This window comes from Lissotriton vulgaris, chromosome 8 (assembly GCF_964263255.1).
Source record: "Lissotriton vulgaris chromosome 8, aLisVul1.2, whole genome shotgun sequence".
NCBI lineage: Eukaryota > Metazoa > Chordata > Amphibia > Caudata > Salamandridae > Lissotriton > Lissotriton vulgaris.
The window spans coordinates 806,120,087-806,138,291 of NC_141696.1; the positions used below are offsets into that span (position 1 = coordinate 806,120,087).

Below are 18,205 nucleotides of genomic sequence, written 5' to 3' on the forward strand. Positions count from 1 at the left end.
ATATTCCCTCTCACCGCTTCAACGCATAGGTTTGCATTGGACTACCCACTTGCCTGGTGCGAGGGAGACTTTAAATATTTGGGGATACGTATTGAAAAAGACAGAGAAGCATTGATGCGTGCTAACTATGGCACTGTAATGAGTAAAATCAGTGAGAACGTCTCTAGATGGATAACCCTACCACTGTCCATGGCTGGTAGGGCTTCACTAATTAAGATGGTAATACTCCCTCAATTACTATATCTCTTCTTAAACATACCATTCCACCCGGGAGGCTTTTTCTTTCGATTGTTGCGTACTGAGCTAATTCGACTAGTGTGGGGCGGGAAATCGCCGAGACTCAAATGGGAGATTCTCATTCGACCCTACTCACAGGGGGGCTTTGGAATCCCTGATTTTGAACTTTACTACCGCGCAGCTCAGGCCCATTTTGCTTATTTTTGGATACGGCAGCCTAGATATATGCCCCAATTGGCAGCGGAACACTGGCTGGCACACCCAACACCGATTGAGGGTGCTCTTTATTCCACTGTGGAGGGTAGGGATAAAACACCTAACACTGTACTAAGCACTGTCACTGCGTGGCAGTATCTCGGCTCGAAGCTTGACATCGGGCTGTTATATGCCCCACTATTGCCGTTGGTATATCACCCAAAAATGCCGCTTTTACAAGAATCAGGCTTTCAGAAACTTCTGAAGAAGATACATGTCGTTACATGGGGGGACCTGTACCATAATGGCACATTCCGCTCTAGGGAGCAGCTCTATGTAGGGATCCAGCCGACGCCACTAGATATTTTTTATTATGTCAGGCTCCGGCACGGACTGCAGGCGGTTACTCCTGACTTTCCACACGAACCACCTATCCTGACCCCGTTGCAACATATCCTTTTGAATGACAACCCCAGCAGACTAGTGTCCACGCTGTACAAATCTGTCCGTGCCAATGTAGACTATACGGATTTGCCAGCCAGGGAGAAATGGGATCAGGAGTTGGCCGTGCCTATCACGGATAGGCAATGGGATTTCTGTTTGCAGCAGACGGAACGCATCTCATCTAGTAGTAGATATAGGATCCTTCATTATAAATTTCTACACAGGCTTTATCACACACCGGTGCGACTGCACAGATTCCAACTGAGAGACACTGATAATTGTGATAGGTGTGGGGTTCCGGGGGCTGATTTCTTACACCTTGCATGGGGTTGTGCTCAAATTCACTACTACTGGGAACAAGTTTTTACGGCCATTTCTAAAATGATACATACGTTGGTGGAACCATCTCCGATATTGGCGCTGCTGGGCTATGTAGAACCACTTCAGGCAGCCCACCGTAAATATGTAGCACTGGCTATGCTATTGGCTAAACGTAGAGTTGCGTGCAGATGGGGAAGGGGGAGAGCCCCCAAGTTTAAGGAATGGCTGAGAGACTTGGTATACTGTCAGGACCAACTGCATACCTACTCTGAGCTGTTGCCGGTGGCCTCCAGACCTACCGATATCTGGGCTCCTCTGCAATGTTATCTACTGGAGGTATCTGCAGAGGGAACCGAGGATTAACTGTCTACATTTTCCATTATTGTTATACCTTTGCAAGTTCTTGTGATCACAGATTACGGGAGGGATGTGGGTGGGTGAGCTCACGGTTCCTGGCATTGATACCCCCCCTTCTATCCTACAGCGCACCCCCCCCAGGGCCAAGGATATCTGTTTATAGACAGCTGGATGTATGTCATATCGGATTGTCATTTATTCAAAATGTCATGGCTTATCGCAGCTTGCTTAGCACTTTTGCAGTGTGTTGAGTGTCATGCACCGTGATATTGCAGGGACCACCGCAGATGGTCGAAAAGACATCTCACGAGTAGATTGAATACCGTACGAGTTGAAGGTTAGCGAACATGTAACAAACACAAAAAACTATAAAAAGTGAGACGCATTGATTTGCTTGAATTGTATAAGCGTACTGTCAAGATATTTCGTTCTCAACTGTAAGTTTGCATGTGAACAATTACGTTGGATGCTTTGTAACTACCGGATATGTACAGATAGCGGCCAGCCTCAGGGTTGTAGGCGTGACGCTGTGTACGCTTGACAGTACTAAATAAACGTCTTACACCAAAAAAAAAAAAATCGCATAGGGGAGGGTCATATCAGCAAAGTTTGCACAGCTGTGATGCGGCGCTGAAAAGCCAGTGATCAAGGGCAGGCTTGCCCGAAACATGTATGGCAGAGAGAGCACAGTGTTTGTGTCAACCCACAATAAACATGGAGACACTTTACCTGTGTTTGGCGTTTCCATCAAGGGCAACGTTTCTTGTGTGGACAATATTTGCGGCGCACCTTGTCGCGGAGACGCCCGCCACCGAAAAAGCGGACCACGACCCTGAAGCTTTGGGGGCCATGTGGAGGTACAAGTTCCAGTATTGCTGGACTTTTTACTTGCAGGACAGTGTTGCTTTCACCTCCATTACGACCCACTTGGGGAAAGAAATCATGAACGCAGCAAATCACTAACACCCACTGTGGATATGCAGAACTACCTGACCCAGAATGCAAAGCAACAGAAATCCCATAGGGGCGGGTCATATCGGCAAAGTTTGCACAGCTGGGATGCGGCGCTCAAAAGCCAGTGATCAAGGGCAGGCATGCCCGAAACATGTATAGCGCTGTATGGAGTAGAAAGCACAGTGTTTGTGTCAACCCACAATAAACATGGAGATACTTTACTTTACATATATACATATAGACCTATTGCCCCGATTTCATTCTTGGAGTCAGGAAAGTTTCACAGTGTTTCAGCAAGGGGAGTACAAAGAAAAAAGGTGGGTTCCAAAATGGGCATAAATCGAGTGCATTTTACATAGGCTTTTGTATTTTCTTGTAGCACAAAAACCATCAGTCGGAAGTTTACTAAATTTGGAAGAATCATATATTAAGGTGCACAGAAGAATATTTAGGGTAGTGCAGGCACGTAGGGTAACTATTCTATATATTTTAAGTGTTTTAATGTTGCTGTATCCGTGGCCTTGTTGGTACTGAAGTACTTCTGAGGTATTTAGCAATGACAAGTCATTAGCTGATTGGCTAATGTTTGTCTTAATAACAATGAAACCAGTATTGATAATTCACAATCGCAGTGAAAGGGTTGGAGGAATGTTAGAGGAAAAAGAAACCACATACACCAATGGTTTGGTTTAAAGAATTTGTATATTTGTATATTATGTTTCACAAACAATATAATGAGATAAAAAGATACCGCGTAGTGTCCCCAGTGAAACAGGAACCTAAAGTATTGGTGGCAAAATGTGACAATATTTACAAGATTTCCCAATTTATTTTACAAAACTCGACCATCTGTAAGTATATAGATAATGAACAGCCACTTTATATAATAATAAGTGCTGATTTAGTGGTTCGCTTTTCTCTTCACTGTTGACAACATTTCGACCCTGTGTGCAGTGTAGCAGTGGCGGCTGGCCCATAGGGGCGCCGGGGCAGCGCCCCGCAAAAGAAACTGCTCACTGCAGTTCCGGCCGGCAACAGGAATGTAAGCAGACAAATTGCTTTCACAATTCGTCTTTTTACATTTCCAGGCCGGCCTGTGCTTCACTTGTGAAAGTGCGCACGGCGCACGCAGGCAAGCCGCTAGAGCAGGGGTCCAGAAGATGGGCCATCTGACTGCGCATGTGAGTGAGGAGCGTTGCCCCTCACTCACATTCACGATCCATTAGGTATGCTGCGCATGCCTAGTTTAGTGCAGGCGTCTAAAGATAGGCTCATGTTGGGGCGGTGACGTGTTTTTAGTAATGTCGCCCCATGCCCTATCAAATGCCAGCTGCCCGGCCCCCCGTCGCATCCAATCTCCTGATTTAGCACTGCAGTTAGTTTCCTGTTGAGCAGCGACAGAAAAGAGAGGGGAGAAGTTAGTTTACGGGACCGGAGGAGATGCATGGTAAGTTCTTTTCATTAAATTAACTCTCGCACCTTCATGTCAGCCGCGACGGGTCAGGGGGTCATTTACATATGCTTAGGGTATGAAACGCCTGTGGGTGCACACAAGGTACGATATGTGGCGAGTCGAAATATAGTAATACTCCAAGATTAAACGTAAGTGCTGCCACTTGCTTGCACAAATGACTTGAGATAGTTCAGTGTGTTAAAGCATCTGCTGCAGAAATGTGTGCGTGTATTCCAGGTCACCCGTTTATTTCACGGCATGGGGTTTTGTAAATGTAAAAATTCTCAGAATTTCTTTTTTGATAGTTGCAACAACAGCCTTCAACAGATTTCATTTTATGAACATTTTCCAGAAAATGAGTTAACAACTGTCACCACAAATATAATGTACTCTTTGAACTAAGGTTATAAAATTTCAAAATGTTAACAAACGGTAGAGGCGGAATAGCATGATATATGCATTCATTATTGCATGCATGTTGGTGTATGTTTGTATGTGAATTTGTATAGTACATACCTAGGGCTTACAGGATGGCAAATACATGGGCGGTAGAAGGATTCCAGCATAAAAAGGTAGGGGTGATGTAATATGTAAACTGGCACATCCTTCAACATCGATCCTATAGGCTTGTTAGAGTCCATCATTTATTTTTATATGGTCATAAAAATACATGAATGATGGATGGATGCAGGGTGGGTGCATTAATGATTGTTCGGTGGATGGGTGCATGGATGGATGCATGCATGATGGGTGGATGCATGGATGCATGCATGATGGGTGGATGCATGATGGATGGATGGGTGGATGGATGAATGGGTGGATGCATGAATGAATGATGTGTGGATGCAGGGTGGGTGGGTGGATGGATGGGTGGATGCATGCATGATGGGTGGATGCATGATGGATGGGTGGATGGATGGATGCATGCATGATGGGTGGATGCATGATGGATGGATGGGTGGATGGGTGGGTGCATGAATGATGGATGGATGGGTGGATGCATGAATGAATGATGTATGGATGGATGCTTGCATGATGGGTGGATGAGTGGATGGGTGGGTGCATGAATGATGGATGGGTGGATGGATGCATGAATGAATGATGTATGGATGGATGCTTGCATGATGGGTGGATGCATGATGGATGGATGGATGGATGGGTGGATGGATGGATGGATGGATGGGTGGGTGCATGAATGAATGATGTATGGATGCAGGATGGGTGGGTGGATGTATGGGTGGATGTATGAATGATGTATGGATGCATGCATGCATGATGGGTGGATGCATGATGGATGGATGGGTGGATGCATGAATGAATGAGGTATGGATGGATGCAAGGTGGTTCGGGCTCGCTCGCTGCGCTTGATCGCTGCGGTGCAATATGCAAATTAGTTTACGCCCCACCACTTTCAAATGTCACCAGCCGCCCCAGCCTAATGGCAGTGTGTACGGTACACATGCGAAATCAGCGTGAGTCTGTTCGCTTCCGGCCTTTGTTACGGGAAAATGCCTGTGTCAAATAGGAATCAGAATTTAGCCCAGGACTCAGGAGTGGATGAGACTTGACATTAAAAAATGGGGACGTCTCAGTATGCACTCTGTGATTCCTACCTAAATGAAGATGGAGTTCCTCAACAGCGCGTGAAGATGTGTGCAATTAGTTAATAAAATAAATTATATATATATATATACATCACCAAGGTTAGTAAGATTCTGGGGACATACGTAATCAAGTATGCAATTCAATGGATGAATCTCACTGAAAGCATTATCATTGAATGCTAAAGGAGCAACAACATATATTAATTGCTCTAAGAGCGATATTGTCTATACATGCCTGACATGCTCCCACCCCGGTTCCTAAACGTGTTACATTCAGCATAAGTTATTTACATTTGAGGACGTAGTAGGCCCATTAGGCAATACCCGCTATTAGCCTTGGGCAGTGTTGCTCCTTTAATTATGGTGTAAGGTTGGTATAACAACATTGGACCTATTCTGGAGACCACACAGTACCTCACGACTGAGAATTGTAGGAAATGGACAGTAAGGTATGCACCATTATTGGGCTAAGATGGTGACGAACCGTCGCCACTCTTCAGCAGAATTAAATGCCTGGTCTATGCAATTGATTTTGTCTATCCAATGACATTCACACCATTGTAAAATGTGTGCAATGTCGCCCCCTCTTTCAGGGATGATGGCAATGTCAATGACTTGCCATCTGATCTCCTGAGCAGCATGGTTTTCTTCATTAAAGTGAGATACCAGTGGAGCATTGTCAACCGACCATCGTATTTGACTGCGATGTTGTTCAATCCGTGCTCTAACTGGTTGTTGAGTTTTTACAATATATGGTAGCCCACACGGGCACCCTATACAGTATACCACGTTACGTGTGTTGCAGTTAGAAAATAATTCTAATACATGTTTTTAGATTGGCATGTTCAAATGTATTGGTATTGAATGTAAAGGTACAGGAGACACAGTTGCCACACTTATGATGGCCTTTGATCTCGAGCAAGCCCCATGTAGATTGTAGTGTGTTATTCTTACACTTTGTGATCTCTGTGGATGATCTGACTAGAAGATCCTTTATGTACTTCCCCCGTTTATAGACAAACATTGGGACATCAATTTCTGGGTCAATGCTCTTAATTATATCCCAATTTTCAGTTATTATATTGCAAATTTTATTTGTGTGTACTCCAGAAGTGGTGACACAGATGAGTCTGTCTAGAGGTGCTTTCGCTTTTGTTGTTAACAGTTGTTCTTTCGGACATAACCAGGCACGCTTCATGGATTTCCTTACTAATCTGGTTGGATAACCTCTTGCCACTAGTTTGGTTTTCAGTTTTCTGCCTCAACTATATAATCTTATTTACGTGTACAATTTCTGTGCACGCGCAAAAAATGGTCGAAAGGTAAACGATTCGTTAGTGCCCGAGGATGATGGCTTCAGTATGATAGGAGCGTGTTTCACTTGGTCGGCTTCCTGTTAAGCGAAGTGTATAGTACTCCCTCAGCCTACAGGATGTTAAGATCTAAAAAAGCTACAGTAGATTTGTGTAATGTGGCAGTGAAGGTCAGATGTGTCTGAATGTTATTGAGCTACAATACGAATCTGTTGAATTCAATCTCACTCCCAGACCAAATGAGAAAAATATCATCTATTTATCTATGCCAGCATTTGATGTTCAAACGTTGTTGGTTTTTGATGTTAAGGGCATATTTCTGTTCTACATAGGCCATGTAAATATTTGCCATATTTGGTGCGAAAACTGCTCCCATACAGTGGCAGGTATGTGCTTCACCATCCTTAGATGGCTACGCAAAATTGTCTGGATGTTACCAACCACCACCCAGAAGAACGTAGTCAATGCCTTAGTTACATCTCGGCTTGACTACGGTAACATCCTGTACCTGGGCTCAAACAAAGCAGTAATAAGACGCCTGCAACTCGTGCAAAACGCTGCTGCCAGATTGCTTTGCAGAATTCCTAGATCCGCTAGGATCACAAAACATCTTAGGGACCTGCATTGGCTCAGGGTAGAAAATCGGATTCGCTTTAAAACCCTGAACTATCTGTTTAAAATCAAAGCTGGTACTGCCCCCAGGTACCTACAAGATCTTGCTAAGCCTTATCTCCCAAATCGCAGCCTCCGTTCATGTACAGCAGCGAACTTCGCGGTGCCTAGGTACAAAAGGGCTAGAATGGGCGGGAGATCCTTCTCATATCTGGGTCCAACTCTCTGGAACACACTGCCCGTCCATATACGCAAGGAAGAAAACCATATGAGATTCAGGAAAAGCGTAAAAACTTGGTTGTTCGACAAATAATTGCCTGCTGATTGCTTTCTCTCTAGTTGTGTCATGTGCTTTGCTATTGCCGGCGCCGGGAAACCCTTTGTGAGTAGCTGAGCGCCTTATAAGTGCTATCAAATAAATAAATAAATAAATAAATACACTAGCACACTAGCACGCAGCACTGTTGATAATGGTTACCACCTGACACAAAGTAATTAGTTTGTAAGGCAATATGAAGCAGTGAAATGATAAAGGGAGTGGGTACCTGAATCAGTCTGGGTCTGGTATCTAGTAACTTCTCAATGACCTGGATACTTTCATTTTCTGGGATGTTGATATAAAGGGATGATATATCCAGTGTTGCTAACCAATCAGAAGCAATATCATAGGGTATACCATCAACCAGGTTAATCATATGCATTGTGTCTCTCACATATGTTTCCTGTAGAGGAACAAACTCCTTGATAAAGAATTCTATGAATCGCCCAATAGGTTCCAGGATTGACCCACACCCTGATAAAATGGGTCTGCCAGGAGGATTCGTGGTACATTTGTATATCTTGGGGAGGGTATATAGTACCGGGGTTCTAGGATTTTCAGCGCTCAAAAACTTGAATTCTTTTTTGTTTATGAATCCTTCATTCAATCCTTCTGTGGTGACTCGCAATATCTCATTTCTAATGTCTGATAACGGGTTATTTTTCAACTTTTTACAATGTTTCTCTTCACCTATTTGTTTGAGGACCTCAATGTCATAGTCTTTGCGATCCTGGATCACAATATCACCCCCTTTATCACCAGGTTTGAGAACTATAGACTTTTAATTTTTCATAGCATTAAGTGCTTGATGTTCTTGTAGTGTGATATCATAAGGTATGTTCTGCCTTGTGTGTCTCAGAGTTTCTAGGCCTGTTAAGTCTAGCTTCTCAAATGTGAGCATTTCAAGTTGCATCATACCATTGGTGGGATAGAAGGTCAGTCACTGAGTCTGGTGTTATTAAGCATGGGCGAATTTTGCGAATCTCGCGTTCGCGAATTTTGCGGATTTGCGAACTCGCAATCCGCAAAATCCGCGAAGTCCCGCGAATTTGCGGATTTTTTTTTTTTTGTGTTCGCGCGTGTTTCTGCCAGTTCGCGAGGGTTTTTACAATTTTGCAATTTGCGAACTTACCTGTCGGGTCGCAAGTTTTGCGAACTTGTTGTTTCTACGTGTCCAGCCTGTTTGGGACACTCTTCTTCATCACTGCCACTCTCTGTCACCACTGCCACTCTCTGACTACTCATGCCACCCTCTGGCCCACCCATGCCACCCTCTATTTCATCACCACACCCTCTGGTTGTCCAGTGTACATTATTTTCGGCAAAGCAAAGCACACCTTCCCTGCCTCAAGTGACCTGAATTAATTTGGGGCTGATTAATGTGTCACAGAATATTTTTTTAGCTGGCACCTGCTTCCTTAGTGCTTCCTGATTAGTGATCTTTTGCACTTGCTAAGTGCTTTCATTGTTGCAAAATTAGTTACAACACCTGCCCTGCCCCAACTGACAATAATGAATTAGGGGCTGATTAATGGATTTTAACTTCCAGCCTGGCTCCTGCTTGTCTCCCTTAGCTGTAATTCAGGACCTTTGTGGCATATGTGTAACTATTCTGAGGTTCAGAGCAGGGTCACATAATAGTTGCAACTGGCAACTGAACTCTGGAGGGGCCCCTCAGGAAGCACTACAGGAAATGGCTACTAATGATGAGCCTGAACTTTTGAACCTGGTAAGTAGTTTCAGTTTTGCTAAGATCGTATTTCTGCAATTTAGCACTTACTCGTGGGGTGCGAAGTTGTACTGGCAAGCCGCGAACTCACGCGAACAGTGCGAGCAAGCCATAAAATCCGCTGCTCGCGGATTTGCGGATTTTGCGGGAGATACGCGGATCTCGCGGATTGCGAATTTACCGAAAATCCGCAAAATCCGCGAGCGAAACGGATTTTCCGCCCATGCTTAGGTGTTATGTGTTCTCTGTCTTTAAAGAAGAACTTAAAGCATATTTTTCTGAAAAACTGGAACAGTTCTGCCTTCAAATTAAAGAAATCAGTTCTTTCTGTAATGACATACGATAGTCCTTTACTTAGAAGTGATATTTCTGAAGAAAATAGTACATGTTGGGACAAATTAAAAATGGGAATTACCTCCATTCTGCTCGTATTTTGAACTAGTATGGTTGGGGGCCCCACTGATAATGTTTCTTCCTTGTTTGTCTCTCCCCATCGTACTGGTACCAAGTCTTCTCTTTTTCTGTGCCTCCTCAATCTAAAAAAGACTGACCAGGATGGTTGTCCGGTCAGATGGGACCTGGTTGTGCATCAGAATTGTCTGAGCCACCTCAAGATTCCAAGAATGTGACAGGCTGATTTCTCCTAAAACTACCCCAAAATGTTCTGTCTGTTCTGGTTACTGACTGTGGTGTAATAGTCGTCTCTTAGGTAGGGATAGGCCCTTTCTTTTGAGAAATTCTTGATGTCCTTTCTCACCTTATCAGCTTTCTTTTTAGTTCAAAGGAAATAAAGTAATATATGGTTTTGATCAATTGATCTAGCAATGTTTTTGCCGCTGCTACTCCGTCACTTCAAAGTAGTTGTTTCTCTAGTTCTTCAATGTCTTTGAGATCAGCATTTGCGTGTTCTACAGCTTTCTCCACACCCAACAACATACAGTGGCCTGAACAGGTTGTGGAGATGTGGCTGAAGTCACCCTTAAACTTGGGGTCCTCGCAAAAAATGCCTGGGACGTTCCTAACTTGTAGTCTTTTTGGAATAATGCCCACCTTAAGGTACTCTGTCAGCATCGGAGCATGAAGCTCAGTGCTGACATGTTTTTTCTTTGTCTTTTCCAACCTATCAAGCAATTTTAGTCTTGGGTTTATACTTTTGTTTGGTTGGGTTGAAAACAATGAAGGTCCATTAATAATTTTTGCAATATACTCATCGGTGTATAACGGTGCCTCTCCCTCTGACATCGTAACCCTTTGTGAAAGAATGACCCTATGTGTAAGGAAACAATCCAGTTATAGGGTAATTCCTTTGCGGTGTAGCCACCGCTCAAAAAGTCGAAAAAAGAAAACTAGGGGACCCTACTCACTAAGGAACCAGGGTAATTGATTAGTATCCAAAACAGCGGTTCTTGTGGAATAATACAACCCAGTATTGATAATACAATGCGCAATCTCAGTGAAAGGGCTGAAGGGATGTCAGAGGAAAAAGAAGGGCATTACAAGCCAATGAGGTTGTATAAATGTAAAATGTAAATGTACAGGAATTTATATTGCGCAAATCGCCAACCGGTTTCTAAGCGCTCGCTTAGGGAACCCGTCCTGGTATTTCCTTGTGAGATAACCCCGGCAGGGTATCCGCAAGGTGAAAGCCAGGCATCCTGCCACGAGGGGCCATTGTGGAGATTAAGCAACCTGTTGCCCAGAGTCGCAGAGTGTGAACCCGTGAATCGAGTAGGCACCGGAGCGAGAATTGTCAAGTCCATGGACATTTTAGGACTCAAGACCCCGCCGAGATGGGAATTGAACCCTGGTCCCGGGCTGACCTCTGCTTCCAGGTCTGCCTCCTCTAACCAGTGAGCCACACTGTGCACTCTGCAATGGGTTACTAAACAACCCTATTTGTTAATCCAATGTTCCAATATTATGATAAACAAATTAAAACAATGTTTTAAGTTCAGATATTGTATTCAGAATATATCATCTTATACATGGTTATGCATCAAATTCACATCAGCTGAATCTAATAATTTCACAGGTATGTATCATATCACTTAAATAAACATATTGTGTAGTCAGGTTTCAGGTTTCAATAAGTCTTTATTTCGAAATAAAATTCATAAAAGACATAAAAACATTACAATGAATTTTTTAAGAAAAAGGTAAGACACTGCTAGACAATTATTAAATTGTTAAAAAGGTATTAAACAGTTAATTAATAATGACTTCCCGTAAGAGTGCTCATCAGACATACTCATTAAAGCGTTCTTAAAATCAAGACAGGATATTCGGGTGTCTGCTACGAATAATCCATGCCCATCCCAAGAACTTGGCAACGCCAACCACCACAAACTCAGACTGGTTAATACTAAGGGAACTCAGGGCGGCCAAGTGCCCCTTACAATCTAGCCTCCTACAAACAGGTTGGAGCCACTTAAGTCGGGGGGACCAACAGGACATACAAAAAAGAAATGACCAATACTCTCAAGTTGATCTGGGCACCAAGGACAACAGGTGTTACAGTTGGTATTCCATTTTGCCTTAAAGGAGTTAATCGGAAGTGTTCCAACACGAAATTGGTGATAAAGTTTGCGATCCAAATTTTTACAAATCACATCCCAATAAGGCTCTAGGAAGGGTGACAGTTTATGGGATAAAAACTTTCCAGTTAAGTTAATTTGCTCTGATTGGTTCACTGCGATTAACTTAACTGAGGCCCAAAATAGGTCTTTAAAGTATTGTTTTGATGGAAAGATGAACATCGTTGGATTTATCCACAGCTGCTCAAGACCCATCTCTCGCAGAATTAACTTTACTTCCCTTAGCCATGGGATTTTGGACGCTCCCCACAGTGTTCTGACCTCATCTAACTCCTTGGCGAAGAGGCTAAGTTCTGTAGTGTAGTCATTACATCATGAGCAACACCTAAAATAATAAACAAAATGTTTAAAAGAAAGCCTGATGCATTTCGGGACTGGGTGTGCTTTGATCGGATTAAAGGCTGAAAATGAAGGCCCTATCTCGGTGAAGCGGATGCCCAGTAGAGAAAAGTGCTTGGATACTGCTATTGGGTAACCGAAATTTACAATCTAGCCTTTAATCCGATCAAAGCACACCGCATTGAGGGGAACTTGTATTTCCCTTAATCACTCAGATTGGACTTGATCACAGTCCAACATTCTTTGCCCTTCAAGGTTGCCCCTGACGAAAGGAAGCCCAAGTCCCGAAATGCATCAGGCTTTCTCTTAAACATTTTGTGTATTATTTTATGTGTTGCTTATGTTTTGATCCACCTATTAACACGTTATTAGAGTGGTAATAGTTAGGGCAAAAATACCACGCATAATAACTAACCTACATCGAAAGGCATAATGCAGAATATGGACAAACTGTACCTAAAAATAACATAGCTGTGTTGAACTGTGTTTAACTTTCCTAAAGCCAATATTTAAACTTTCAGCTAATGACTTGTAATCTCTATGTACTGTGGTACTATTACGCAATACCCCTAAATTTTGCAAAAATAACACAACAACAGATAACACTAATTTTAAGTACTTTAAAATGTATAAATTAACTACACTACTTATGTAAAGTACATAAAATAATAATGTGGGTACTATAATATATAATTCTGCCACATTGTAACAAAATGCGACTGGTGGCTTTTGCAGAATGGAAAATACTCAAATGTATGTGAAATGCATTGCAATTAAGCACGTTTTGGGACCACCCCTTTTTTCTTTGTATCACCATGACTAAACCCTGCAAAACTTTTACTCCTTCCACATTGAAATGGGAGGAACAAGTATGCTAAATTACGCAGAGAGTCAACAAACGGGTCTACAACACTATTCTCTATGCTGTTTTACTGTTCACTACTGTATTCTATTGCACTTTTGTATATGACTGTTTCTGGACACCCCTACACTGCACTGCTCGCAACTGTATTCTTTGCTATTCAGCTGTGCTCCACTTTATTGTACCGTACTGGAGTGTATACTCTTCCGGTGTACACTACTCAACTCCATGCCACTCTATTGTACTGAAGGGAAGTATACGACAATGTACTTTACTACAACCCACAGTATGATATTACACTTTGCAAAACTACATTCTACGCTACTGCACTAAACAACATTTCCCTGTATATCACTAGACTCTATGCTTTGATAATTATCCCTATTCAATTGTACATTAATCTATTGTACGGTACTCCAGTATATAACACTCCAATATACGTTTGAAGATTTCAGGTCACTAAACTCAAATTTATTACATTCACGACTACTTATTTCAATACTAATCCACAGTATGGCACTGCTCTTTATGCTATTCCAGTATAGGTCCCAAAACTGTATCATATTGCACTGTAATCCACTGTAATGGACACAATTCAGTTCTGCAACACTGCACTTTGCAGAACTCCAAAAAACACCACTGCACTTTACATAATTTAAATTTACAACACTACACTGTACCAAACTCAGCATTATGTATGCCCACTTTACATCACTAAACTGTACACCACTCCACTATACGGTATTCCACTGTACTCCACTCCAGTGTCCACTATTCCACCTTACGCCACTCCACTGTACCAGAGGTGATCAATACAATGATGAGTGCACTAGTGACCAGGGCTCAAAGTTATCAACATCTCGTGCAGGGCAGCAAGACATATTAATGAGCTGCATCAAAGGAAGAGTTCAGAATTATGAAATGTATTTATAAAGGTGTCTCATTCCTGCTCTCTCCTTGCACTGCCACACTCAATGCTGCCTAGTGCACCCTTGCGCAATGAAGGTGCGTGCAAGGGTGCTACATTACAAGGCACAGCTCCCCTTGATTGTTTTGTGATGAAAGAGACATCTCTCTGCACAAAAATAATAATTAGAGGCAAGGGCAACACAAACCCTTGATAGAGTAGTGGTGCATGGTACCAGCCTGACGGGGAATATGTAGGAAGTTAGAGACATAGGAGGGGAGTGGAAGTCAAGTGAAATATACTGCCAGGATTCTTTTTCAGTTTGAGCTAGACACATGCTATCTTGGGCTTATTTAAGGCATGATTTTAACTCATCATGTCCCTCACTCTTACAATGGTAGTATATCAGGGGTGTTGTGTAACTTGCACTCTTCTCTGTGCCTTTTTGTAGCTTATAGTCCTAATCTCCTGGATATGCAATACGCAAAGGGGGACCGACTTGACTGATCAAAAGGGGACAGAGAATTAAAAAACATTCTTTGGAATGCATGAATAGTACAAAATGTTATTGTTTGAGGTTTATGTTTATGAAACAATTTATAGGCTCTCTGATTTAAAAAGAATTATTCTCTGCCTATCAAAATATCACCACCAATCATTGATTTTTGTATCTACTTTCTTAAGCACCCAAGAACAAGAGGGCATCTGGGCTGGCTACCACCAGTGCTGCGCAGGCGTGACTAGTAGTACCACCAGCCCCAGTCCCAGTCCTGTGGCAGATGGTTCTGCTGCCCCTTGTAAGTCATTTTTAATCTCTACTACGAAAATTATGCTCTTGTGTATACTTACAATTTTTTTATCATATAGGTTTTTGTTTGTAATCCCTGCATTTCCCCGTTTTTTTTGCTTTTTTCTACATTTCCTGTTTCCACTGCTAACTTTCTCCTGCTCCCTTTTTTTGCAAGTTTCCCTTGCTGCTCTTTTAAATGTCTTGTTGGGTAGTACCTAAAGGGAAAAATATTTTTGTTTTGTAAATATCAGCACAAAGCCAGGCCCAAGTAGGCCTCTAGTCACCAAATATGTTGGTGGTATTCAGTCAAAAAGTACAGGGTCAGTGATAGAGTGATCATCATTGTCATTGACCCCAAATGTTATCTTGTACTAGCAGTTTGCATGACAGTGCATCATGGCACGAATGAGATAGCACAACCACTACCATATGTTATTTGCATTCCCTTTCAACCCTGCTCCATTCAGGGCTTTAACTTATGCACATCCCTTATTCTCTAAATCGTAATCCTATCCCTCCTTTAGGAGATACACTTTTTTGGCTTACTAACCTCCCAAAGTGATTACTTTATATGGAAGAAGATACTGATAGATAGATAACCTAACTGTAGTGAGGTATTTATGTTGTACCTTGTGAAAATGAACACTACTTAGGTGCTATCTGATGTCTAAAAAGGGAGCATTATGTTTTTCACCCGGTGAACAGACCACCAGCAGTGCCACTGCATGGTCTTCGGCGAAGGACCAACTATAAGAGAGAAAGGGAGAAATCCCAGTGGTGGCATGGGAAGGTGGTAAGTCACCTTACTTTCTTATTGGCAATACTATATTGATGAAGCAAGGCAGATATCCTGTCCATCACCGCCAGAATCCAGTCCCTGCCCTCGGGATCTTGCCACCTTAAACTGCAGTGTGGTGTAAGGTGCTGTAGAGAATGCAAACAGTGAAATCATATGCTTCTGCTGCAGCACAGAAGCACAACAAAACTATGCCTGGAAAGCACAAACTGAAGACAAGGTGTGTTTCCCAGTGCCCACTCAGAGCCTACTAGTGCTTCACTTCATCTTTCTGTTGTTCTGTCCCAAACTACCTTTAAAAATAAATTCTAAAATAATATTTTTCATCCCATCATTCAATGTGACTAAGAAGCAAAAGATTAGTATATGATCAGTGACACAGAACCATTCCATAGCTAAATCTCTACCTATCCCAATCCCTATAACCCGCGAATTATCAGATCGGCAGCGCGATCTGTAAGTGGACCTGCTTTGCTTTCCGTGAAACACTGTTTGCTTTTAACTCTCACTGTAATTAATTTTTAAAGTGTTCAAAACTTACTGGCAGTGTATATTTTTTGAACAAGCACCCCGATCCACCGCAAGCTCTAGGCTTGATTGATGTGGAGGGTGCAGGGCGGTATCTCTCCTCCCTGGGAACTGTGCTATTGGGCAAGCACGTAGAAGTGGAGCTCCAACGGTCACCTGACCTAGAGCCGGTCCTCTACTTAAATCGCATGTCAGGCAACCCGCGCAGCGGACGCACGCATTATCTGATCGGCAACGCGACCTGTAAGTGGACCTGCTTTGCTTTCCGTGAAACACTGTTTGCTTTTAACTCTCACTGTAATTAATTTTTAAAGTGTTCAAAACTTACTGGTAGCGTATATTTTTTGAACAAGCACCCCGGTCCACCGCAAGCTCTAGGCTTGATTGATGTGGAGGGTGTAGGGCGATATATGTCCTCCCTGGGAACTGCGCTATTGCGCAAGCAAGTAGAGGCGGAGCTCTGATGGCCACCTGACCTAGAGCCCATCCTCTACTTAAATCGCATGTCAGGCAACCCGCGCAGCAGACGCGCGCATTATCAGATCGGCAGCGCAACCTGTAAGTGGACCTGCTTTGCTTTTCGTGAAACACTGTTTGCTTTTAACTCTCACTGTAATTATTTTTTAAAGTGTTCAAAACTTACTGGCCACGTATATTTTTTTAACAAGCACTTAGGTCCACCGCAAGCTCTAGGCTTGATTGATGTGGAGGGTGTAGGGCGGTATCTGTCCTCCCTGAGAACTGCGCTATTGGGCAAGCACGTAGAGGTGGAGCTCCGACGGTCACCTGACCTAGAGCCCGTCCTCTACTTAAATCACATGTCAGGCAACCGGCACAGTGGACGCGCGCAGTAGTCGCGCCTTGTCGCACCAAAGACGAGCCAAAGACTAGCCCGTCTGATCCCATCCGAGCCCGGACGGGAACAGGGCCCAGGACCTCTGCCCTAACAACCTCGTACACACCTGTGCTCTCACTCAAACAATTACGGGCACTTTGCCCCCCAATTTTAAAAGGATGTCAAACCCTCTCAGCAAAGCTCACAGGTAGCACAACATGCTTAATTGTAATTTTTTGCTTTTAAACCTTTAGCCGTACCCCCCCAACACCAAAAACTGTACTACGCATATCCCTCACATAGTTCCTCAGACTGACAACTTTTTGTTTCTCAGTTTAATATCGTTCACTTCCCAAACATAAACTTGACATTTTTAACCTCATCTGTGAAGAACAGCCAGACGCTCTATTTTTGACTGAAACATGGCTGCATGGAAGCTCTGGTCCTGACATAGCCACAGCTCTCCCCTCAAATTATGCCATCATGCGGAGAGACAGAGCATTGAAAACAGGAGGCGGCATAGCCATTATCTTTAAAAATCACTTGCAATGCAGGTTTGATCCTCTGGACTTTCTCAACTGCGAAGCCGCTTCTTTTAAACTAACTCTTAACCCATATTTTACTTTATCGGGTATGCTGGTTTATCGCCCCCCAGGAAACCCGACACCATGGCCCACCACTTTAGCTAACCACATCACCCCGCTTCATTTAAGCTCTAAGAATTTCTCTCTCATAGGAGATTTAAATCTACACCTAGAGGACCCTTCCAATAAAACCTGCAACAACCTTATTGATGACCTTGCAGCCATTAACATCAAACTTCTCAACTCCGGCCCCACACACAAAGCAGGGCATTTGCTGGACTCTATTTTTTCCAGTCTCTCTGAGATGGTATGCTTTGCCGCCATCCCTATTTGTTGGTCAGACCATTTTCTATCTAAATTCAGTCTTAAATTATCCACCCCTACTATTCCTCCTTTCTCTTCTCTGATAACCCCGAGAAGGAATTGGAAAAA

At 43.1% G+C, this 18,205-nt stretch overlaps 1 pseudogene; it reads right to left on the reverse strand.

The window, feature by feature from the left end:
- Positions 1-3,754: 3,754 nt before the first annotated feature.
- LOC147698007 (uncharacterized) overlaps positions 3,755-18,205 on the reverse strand; it is a 30,761-nt pseudogene continuing 16,310 nt past the window's right edge.